Source organism: Dermacentor albipictus, unplaced genomic scaffold (genome assembly GCF_038994185.2).
Source record: "Dermacentor albipictus isolate Rhodes 1998 colony unplaced genomic scaffold, USDA_Dalb.pri_finalv2 scaffold_78, whole genome shotgun sequence".
Classification (NCBI taxonomy): domain Eukaryota; kingdom Metazoa; phylum Arthropoda; class Arachnida; order Ixodida; family Ixodidae; genus Dermacentor; species Dermacentor albipictus.
This window is the reverse complement of record NW_027225632.1, coordinates 345,957-355,643: the sequence shown is the minus strand read 5'-3', so window position 1 is coordinate 355,643 and position 9,687 is coordinate 345,957.

Here is a 9,687-nt window from a genome sequence, read left to right as displayed (position 1 = left end):
GACGCCTGGATGATGTCGTCGCGCAGCATTTCGTCGACTTGTTCTCTTATAGCTTCGCGTTCTCGCGGCGAAACTCGGTAAGGGCTTTGGCGGAGTGGTCGATCGTATTCCTCGGTGATTATGCGATGCTTGGTGACTGGTGTTTGTCGAATCCTCGATGTCGTCGAAAAGCAGCCTTTGTATCGTCGGAGCAGACTTCTGAGCTGCTGTTGCTTAATCACTGGGAGACTTGGATTAATGTCGTAGTCTGGTTCGGGAACCATGGTCGTCGGGGTAGATGCGGCTGAATCCGAGAGGACAAACGCATTACTGGTTTACACAATTTCCTCGATGTACGCGATCGTCGTGCCCTTGTTGATGTGCTTGAACTCCGGGCTGAAGTTTGTCAGCAGCACTTCAGTTTTCCCTCCATGCAGTCGCGCGATCCCTCTTGCGACGCAAATTTCACGGTCTAGCAGGAGACGTTTGTCGCCTTCGATGACACCTTTTACGTCTGCGGGTATTTCGGTGCCGACCGAAATAACAATGCTGGAGCGGGGCGGGATGCTCACTTGGTCTTCGAGCACACTCAAGGCGTGGTGACTACGAGGGCTCTCCGGCGGTATCGCTTTATCTTCCGACAGCGTTATTGACTTCGACTTCAGGTCGATGACTGCGCCGTGTTGGTTCAGGAAGTCCATACCGAGAATGACGTCTCGAGAACACTGTTGGAGGATAACGAAGGTGGCAGGGTAAGTCCGGTCATGAATGGTTATCCTTGCCGTGCAGATTCCAGTCGGCGTAATCAGGTGTCCTCCAGCGGTGCGAATTTGAGGGCCTTCCCATGCAGTCTTAACCTTCTTCAACTGGGCGGCGATGTGTCCACTCATGACGGAGTAATCAGCCCCTGTGTCCACTAAGGCGGTAACCGCGTGGCCGTCGAGAAGCATATCGAGGTCGGTGGTTCTTTGTATGGCGTTGCAGTTAGGTCTTGGCGTCGGATCACGGCTGCGTCGTGTTGAAGTGAAGCTGGAACGTCGCGTCGTCAAGTCGTCTTTCCTCGGTGTAGTCTTGGCTTTCTGACTTCGTCGGGACGGCGGCGTGTCGTTATTATGTCGTCGAGATGTTCTCTTCATCGTCTTCGTCGGCGGCGGAGGATCTTCGTCAGTTCGACGAACAGCAACCGCACCTCCATCGGTTGCTGCTTTTAGTTTTCCGGATATGGGCTCGCTGACCAGCCCCGGGCTGGGCCAGTGTATGGTTGGCGCTGCGGCGACAGGTAGCGGCCTGGTGATGGCGAACGCGACGGTCGTCGAGAGGTCCATTGAGTAGCGGCTAGGTAGTCGGCGATGTCACGTGGGCGCTCTCCAAGCTGTGGACGCGGCGCGTTGATGGCGCAACCTCGCAGTCCCATCTCTCGGTATGGGCATCGCCGGTAGACGTGACCTGCTTCTCCGCAGTGGTAGCAGAGTGGGCCGGGCGGTGGTCAGGAGCGCGCCAAACGTCTGTCTTCCTCGGGTAGCTGCGCTCGGCGATGGGTGGGCGTGCTGGCGGCGGCGGTGGTGGTCGACGGAATTGCGGCGTTACGGGGTCCTGGCACGGTCGTGGAAGGGGACCTTGACGGCGGGCGACGGCGGCGTAGCTCTTCGCTTTCGGCTGAGGCTGCGGTGGTTCTGGTTGCACCTCAGGAACTCCAAGCGATCGGTGCACCTCTTCTTTTACGATGTCGGTGATCGAGGCCACTTGAGGCTGCGACGAAGGCAAGACCTTGCGCAGTTCTTCGCGCACAATGGCCCTGATGGTCTCGCGCAGATCGTCCGTGGCCAGTGATTGAATTCCTGCGTAGTGGGTAGAGCTTGTACTTCGGTTGAATTGCCGGTTCCGCATTTCGAGTGTCTTCTCGACGTTCGTCGCCTCACGAAGAAACTCTTCGATGGTCTGCGGTGGGCTTCTTACCATCCCGGCGAAAAGTTCCTCCTTTACACCACGCATCAGTAGGCGGACTTTTATCTCCTCGGCCATATCCGGGTCGGCGTGGCGGAACAAACGGCTCATTTCTTCCGTAAAAATGGCAACGTTCTCGTTTGGTAGCTGCACTCGGGCGTCCAGCATAGCTTCGGCCCTTTCCTTGCGCACGAAGCTTGTAAAGGTGCGTAGGAAGCCGCTACGGAACAGGTCCCAGGTTGTCAAGGTCGATTCCCTGTTCTCAAACCAAGTTCTGCCGGTGTCTTCTAAGGCGAAGTAGACATGCCGCAGCTTCTCGTCGGAGTCCCAGTTGTTGAATGTTGCGATTCGTATTCGAATGTTGCGATTCGAATGTTGCGATTTCGAGTGTCTTCTCGACGTTCGTCGCCTCACGAAGAAACTCTTCGATGGTCTGCGGTGGGCTTCTTACCATCCCGGCGAAAAGTTCCTCCTTTACACCACGCATCAGTAGGCGGACTTTTATCTCCTCGGCCATATCCGGGTCGGCGTGGCGGAACAAACGGCTCATTTCTTCCGTAAAAATGGCAACGTTCTCGTTTGGTAGCTGCACTCGGGCGTCCAGCATAGCTTCGGCCCTTTCCTTGCGCACGAAGCTTGTAAAGGTGCGTAGGAAGCCGCTACGGAACAGGTCCCAGGTTGTCAAGGTCGATTCCCTGTTCTCAAACCAAGTTCTGCCGGTGTCTTCTAAGGCGAAGTAGACATGCCGCAGCTTCTCGTCGGAGTCCCAGTTGTTGAATGTTGCGATTCGTTCGTAGGTCTCCAGCCATGATTCCGGGTCTTCAGTCGCTGCTCCATGGAAGGTTGGTGGGTCCCGAGGTTGTTGTAGGATAACAGGGGACGCTGGGGCAGCCATTGGGATTGTCTTGACCACGATCTTCTTTGTCGTCTCAGGTAGAAGTCCGTGCTCTGGGGGCAGTCCTTGCAGTCTGCGGCTACCACGTTGGTCTTGGGCGATGTTGGTTCTGTCCTCGGGCTTCGGGCTTGGATCGCGGCTTTGCGGGGGCGTTCGGTACATGAACGCACTAGCACCTCCACCAGATGTCACGTGGTAGTGACGGTGAAGAAAGAACACAGTAGCAGTACTGTGAAAGACAAAACTAGCTTTTATTGGGCGAACCTGTGCCCACAAAACAGGCTACACTTAAAGCACAACGATAGCGGCGAACACAGTCGGCGATCGTCGAAAATCTGATCAGTGGGTCAAGCGCGTCGGCTTTTATAGAGCAGTCGTCGAATGTTCCAGACTAGTCGTTGGGACCCGTGAGCCTTCCAAAAAGTTCTACACCATTCGCGTTACGCGATGAAATCAGATAACACAAGGTTCGGCGACAGACAGACAGCCGGGTAGCCGGGTAGACAGCCGGGTAGAAGCATCGATAACTTTCCAGCAACATCGGATACATTCAGGCGCGTCCCTCGCTGTGTGATTACAGTTGTTAAGCGGCGAAACTTGGTCGCCCGATAAAGATAAGTATACACGTGTCAATATATATATATATATATATATATATATATATATATACATACACATACGGTGATGACGTCACATCCTCTTCTTTCTACCCCCGTCTATTGTTTCCATCATTCTTTCCATTGTTTCTTCCTGGGCTGCCGCGTTCTCAATCCTTGTGACAGCACGTGAGCCACTGTTTCGCTGCTTGGCTTCACTTTCGTCGGGCGTTCTTGCTAGCACTTTTCTGTCCGCGGACACGATTGCGCCGTTAGGAGGTAGCGGTGAACAGCTTCGCTGAAAGACCTGCGCCTGCCCCACCCATACGTGGCGGCCTTACCTCTGTCCTTCTCCGGTAGCTGCCACGAGTGTCACCATACTGTTACAAATACTTGCGGTTGCTTGAGATTTTGTGGCGAATGGACGTGCTTTTCGGGGCTCCATGGCGGCGACAAAATTATAAGTTTTTGTGCATGCTTTGAGGTTGCTTGTTTTTGATTTGCCGGTTTTTTTTTCTTTTAAATAGTAATTGGGTAGTTTTCTTTTTTTTTCCTTTTTTCGTCTTTCGCATTTCGTGTGCGCGGGGAGTTTCGTGTACTATTGCATTTGCAGGATGGTTAGAGCGCCCTTTCGCGTGACGTGGTTCAACACCTGCAGCCGGGTGGGACGTTGAGTTATTAGAGAGACTAAGAGCTATTAGTAATAGTCGATACCACTAATAGTTGAGTCGACTAATAATAGGCTACTAATAGTTGACCAATAGTTGAGACTAATAGCTATTAGTGGTTTTACTTTGCGCGTTTTGGTAGGAACGTGAGAGCATGGGCGCGTGGTTGAGCGCGTGTGAGAACGTGTCATATCTTGGGTCTCCGCAGCATTATTTGCTTTTGATACAGTGGGGAGACTTCCATTACGACATTTTTAGAATTTGGATTCTGTGCGTATGGGTTTTTGCTAAAAGGCGCGCGCTCTGCATTATTATATTATTACAGTATTTGCATCAGAAGAAGCCGTGCAACACATGGCAAAAAAGCTGGGAAAGCAGGTAGTGCGCGTGGGGGTCCCTCAAGGCAGATGAGGGCACGGATGAGAATGGAGAGGGAATCGAGTCAACCGGCCCTCACTGTGATGTCTATACTATGCTGCAGAAATTGGAGGGCTTCCAGAAAGAGCTTGTCAAACAGGTGGAACAGCTCAAAAATGAGCTAAAATGCACGGAAGCTAGTTGAAAAAAGTCTCGAAGCAGTCGAGGAAAAGCTGAACAGGGCCGCCATTGTCAACGAGAATGTGTGTTACAATGGAACGCAGTCCGCAGACGTGACAGGACAGGGAGGGCTAGCAAAGTACGTGGCATGCGTGCAACGTGATGAAGGGTTAGCTGGAAACAGCGGTACCCACTTTGAGGCTGCGACGTGGAAAAATCAGGGGCACAGGGGACAATGCTCCTTGTTCAGTCCGAATCATGCGGAAAAAGTCAAAGGGAAGCAGGGAGAGGTGGAAGATAGTGCAAGGGTGATTATCGCCGGCGTCTCAAACCTGGCTGGGTGCTCAGAAGCATTTGTGCAGAGCGTGAAAGGCGTTAAAGAGTTGCGGTAGGGACATTTCCAGGGCGGACACTGGGTTCCTTCATGGAGCCAGCAAAATAAAAGCTCGCGGAAAATGCCCACGTGCGCAGCCTTGTCATAGTAGGAGGTGGGCTAAATGACGTCCTAAACAGGAAAGGAACAGGACTAGCCCAGAGCTTAGCGAATGGGGTGGACGACTTGCGCGACCTATCCCCTCAGGTGCAGATCGTGGTATGTACGGTGCCGGAGGTGACTGTACGTGACAGCCACGTACAAAGAGCCATAGTGGCTGCTAATGAGGCATTATGGACAATTTGCTGAGAGAAAGGCTTCGAGATTGTCGAAGTAAACAGGGAAGTGAGGAGGTGTGGAGGTTTTGAACGAGACGGGATCCACTTCAATTACAGGCTGGCACGAGAAATGGGTTGGCAACTTGGTGGTCGCGCTTTTGCTTTTTTAGGGGGCCCGTGGGCGCCCAGGAGGTCAGAGTAGATAGTAATGAAGAAGGTCCCCTAGAGGAACCTCAGAAGAACATCGCCGTCGATAACAGAAAAAGGAGCAAAGCAAGAAAGAGAGCTCGTCATGCAATAGCCTACATAATCATGCAGTGCGGCGGAAGAGTGGAAAAGTGGGCAGAGAATGAGAAGCAGTTAAATAGCGAAGAAATATGAGTCTATGCGGTGACAGAAACGCACCTTAGAGACTTATAAGAGCATAATTCTCAGTGACTGAGAATTATGCTTGGGAAGGGTGCAACGGAACTAAGTCGGAAAGAAGGGAAGGGGGAGTCAGAATGCTTATCCATCAGGGAGCCAAATAGAAAAGATTAAATTCAAACAGGCAAGAGCATCTTACGTTATCAGGTACAAGGATTGGTAGCAAAACATGGCTGGGCGTTACGTATTTGTGGACGGGAAATAATTGCACATAGAAAAATAAAGAGTCAGTGGAATGCTTAAGTGCTGATATTCAGGGTTTCGGGAATGGTGCTGAAATTATCCTATGAGGTGACATGAATCCCCGCATACAGGAATACCCACATACAGGAATGCCGACATACAACGCGAAGCCAATGCTAGAATTTTGTGAGCAAGATAACCTTGTTAGCGTGAATTTAGGGCCTAAGTGTGAAGGGCAGATCACGTGAGAAGTCTTCTGCCCTTCACACGTGAGAATTCCTTCTGTCTGATGACAGAAGGAATTCCTGATAAGTTGAGAGAAATGGTCATTGATGAGGAAGGTTATAGCAGCATAGGGACTGACCATAAAAGCACCATTTTGAAAATGTGATATGTAGTTGGAAAAGAGAGCAAGGAGTGCGAAATCGCCAGTCCAAATTTGAATGCTGAACGAATAACAAATATAGTCACTAGAGTCGAGGAGGAACTTGGCTAGTGGCCAAATAATGAGTGGGAATATAGTGAGCTTCTAAGTGTAATAATGACAGAAATATGGAAAGAGAAACAGCATGTTCGTTAGAAAGGAAAAAAGAAACCGAAAAGCTGTTGGAACAATCAGATATGAGAAGCGATCGCCGAACGACAGAAAGTGCCCAAGAGCACAGGCAGGCAAAGAAGGCGCAGGTGCCGCCGGATGAAGTAGCCAGTAAATGGGAAATATACCTGGAGAAAAAGTCTATGGCCCAAATATGCGTGCAAGCACAATTAAAAGGTGAAAGTGAACGCTGGTTGTAAGAAATACGTGGGAAAAAGAAGGCACACCTAGAATATTTTGGAACCACATAAAATTATTATGCAGGAAGTCAACAACAATACAATAACACATCCTAGACGAAGATGAAAACAGACTGGAAAGAGAAGCGGCAACAAATTCATCCGAAAAATAACAGCCAAATCTTTCAAAGGCAATGCCGAGGTTGTATTTGAAGGAAAAAGAGCATGAAAGAGACCCAGGTCGAAAAGGAGCTGGTGCTGACAAATTTCAACTGGAAGAAAACCGAAGGGAAAATTCCTAAGCACACAGCCACAGGGCTAGACGAGGATCATATTAGGCTGATTAATGAACTAGGACCAAAAAGTAAGGAAGCTCTCGTTAAAGCAATAGAAAAAACTTTAAAAGATAGACGGATACCAGACAGTTGGCGACAAAGTAGAATGAACTTTAATTATAAAGGTAAAGGGGAGAAAGATTGAATTCACTCGTATAGACCATAGACCATTACATCGGTGATATACAGGGCTAGCAATGCAGGCAATCAAATTAAAGCTTCAATGATGGGCAGAGAATAATGGCATTTCGGGAGAACTTCGGGATAACTTCAGAATAAGTAGGCGTTTAGATGGTAACTTATTTGTTCTTACACAGTGTATTAAAATATCAAAAGTAGAAAGCAGACCGTTATATATGGCCTTTTTAGACATTATAGGAGCCTATTACAACGTATAACACGACATGTTGCGGAATATTCTGGAAGTGGAAGGTTTTGGCGACGATTGCCTAGCGCTTTTGAGAGAGATTTACCTAGAAAATACCGTTTGCGTTGAATGGAAAGGGATGAGGAGTGAGGAGAAAGTTCATATCAACAAGGGACTGAGGCAGCGGTGCCCTTTATCCCCACTGCTGTTTATGATGTACATGGTGAGGATGGAGAGGGCGCTGGAAGGAAGTAATATCGGGTTTAATCTCTCATACGAGCCGGTGAGTACAGTAGTAGAGCAGCAGCTTCCAGGTTTATTTTATGGGGACGATATTGTGTTGATAGCTAACAAGCAAAGTGATTTGCATCTGTGGACAGGAAGGCAACAATTTAGGTCTAAAATTTAGTGTTAGAAAATCAGGTGTTATGGTATTCAATGAGAACAGTGAACAGAGAGTGGCAATACAGGGCCAGGAAATACCTCGGGTAACAGAATATAAATATCTTGGCATAAATATCTAGGCAATAGATATACTTTACACAGGAAAAAACAATAACAGTGAAGGGGAGGAGAGATGAAGCTATAATGAAGCAATGAGCGCTTTGGGGATACAATAGGTACTAGGTGCTCTGAGGTATGTGAAAAGGTGAAATGGTTCCAAGACTTAGTTTTGGAAATGCGGTTGTTTGCTTTAAATCAGGGGTACAATCAGTACTCGACGGGAACCAAAGGTCAGTGGGTCGCCTCGCATTGGGCGCTCCCGGGAAGACTACAAATGAAGCTGTGCAGTGTGATATGGACTGGACTAGTTTTGAAGCGAGGGAAGCTCGCAGTAAAATTGAGTATGATGAACGACTGAGGAATATGGAGAAAGTAAGTGGGCTGGGAGAGTGTTGAGGTATCTGTACAGGAAAAACATTGATTCACAGTGGAGGAAAAGTACTGGGAAGCTTACCATCAAGTATGCGGCCTGTGGGGTGGGTAACACCGCAATAAAGAACGTCAAGTGGAAAGTCAGAGAAGCCGAAATAATCTCATGGGTTGCGGCAATGGAAAAGAAACCTCCCATGAGTAACTACTTAAGAGGAAAAAACGAAATCAGGAAAGAAACCATTTATGATAACTCAAAGGGAAGTTCATTACTTTTCAAGGCGAGATCAGGGCCGGTATTTTGTAGCGATGCCTTTTTCCGATTCTATGCTTTTTCACTCTTTTCGCGCTTGGCCAGTGGTCAGAGCGACGGTCTGCCCACATTATCAACGGGATCGGACGGCCGTGTGCGGTGGATGATAAGAATAGCATAGAATAAGGCATAAGGCATCGCTACAAAATAGCGGCCCAGGATGCCTTCGAACAGGCACCTATAAAGTGAAATAAAAGAAGGAAGAAGAAGCATGTACTTGCTGCGGCAAAGCTAGAGAAACTATGGAGCACGTTTTATTAGAATGTGAAGACGTCTACCCTGTGGTCGGTTTAGCCACCACTGGCCTCCTTGAAGCCCTTGGGTTCATCGAAAGCAGTGGAAAAGTAAACATGTCCGCAATAGGGATTAGTAAGAGGCGATGGGAGGATTGGTGGAATAAAAGTAGGGAAACGAGAAAAAACGGAAACGTACAAAAGCACAGTTCGCTAGAGGGGATCAGAAAATTTGGTTGTGGCAGTTCATAGCGTTTTTTTTTTTATTGGTTGACCTAGGTAGGACATTAGTCAGTATAATAGCAAGAGCTTCGTGGTGCAACCGACTGCCTCCTTCCAAAGGGGACGCTCATAACATAGATCCATTCATTCGCCTGCGGGGCGTCGCATAGGAACGATTTGCTTAAGAAAGTAGGGGCCACGTCACGTAGCAAGAAGTGGCTGATAAAAGCGAGCGAGCATGAGTATTCCCACATACTAGTAGTATAAAGGATGTTCCACGTAACTTGAGCCAAACATGAAAAAATATGTAAATGCTACGTAGCTAGACAGAACCAAGCTAGTGTTGTTTTCAGTCGCTTGGAGAAAGTCATTTGACCTAATTAAATAATAAGCATTGATTAATAACGACTTATCAATAATACCTTTTTCAATTAATTACTTATTACTTAATTAAGTTTGTCGAGCAATGCGTGAAACTCCGGATACAGCTTTCTGTTGCTCAATACGTGCTATATAATATCCTTCTTTCCGAGCGGGAAAGAAGCCCGCAAATACAAGGAAAAAAGACGCGCGACAGGCCATCCGAGGCGCTTTGCGTGTATTCGCGGGCTTTTTTCACGCTCGGAAAAACACTTTCATGTAGCACGTATCGAGCATCAGAAAGCTGTATCGAGTTTCGCATGCTGCTCTA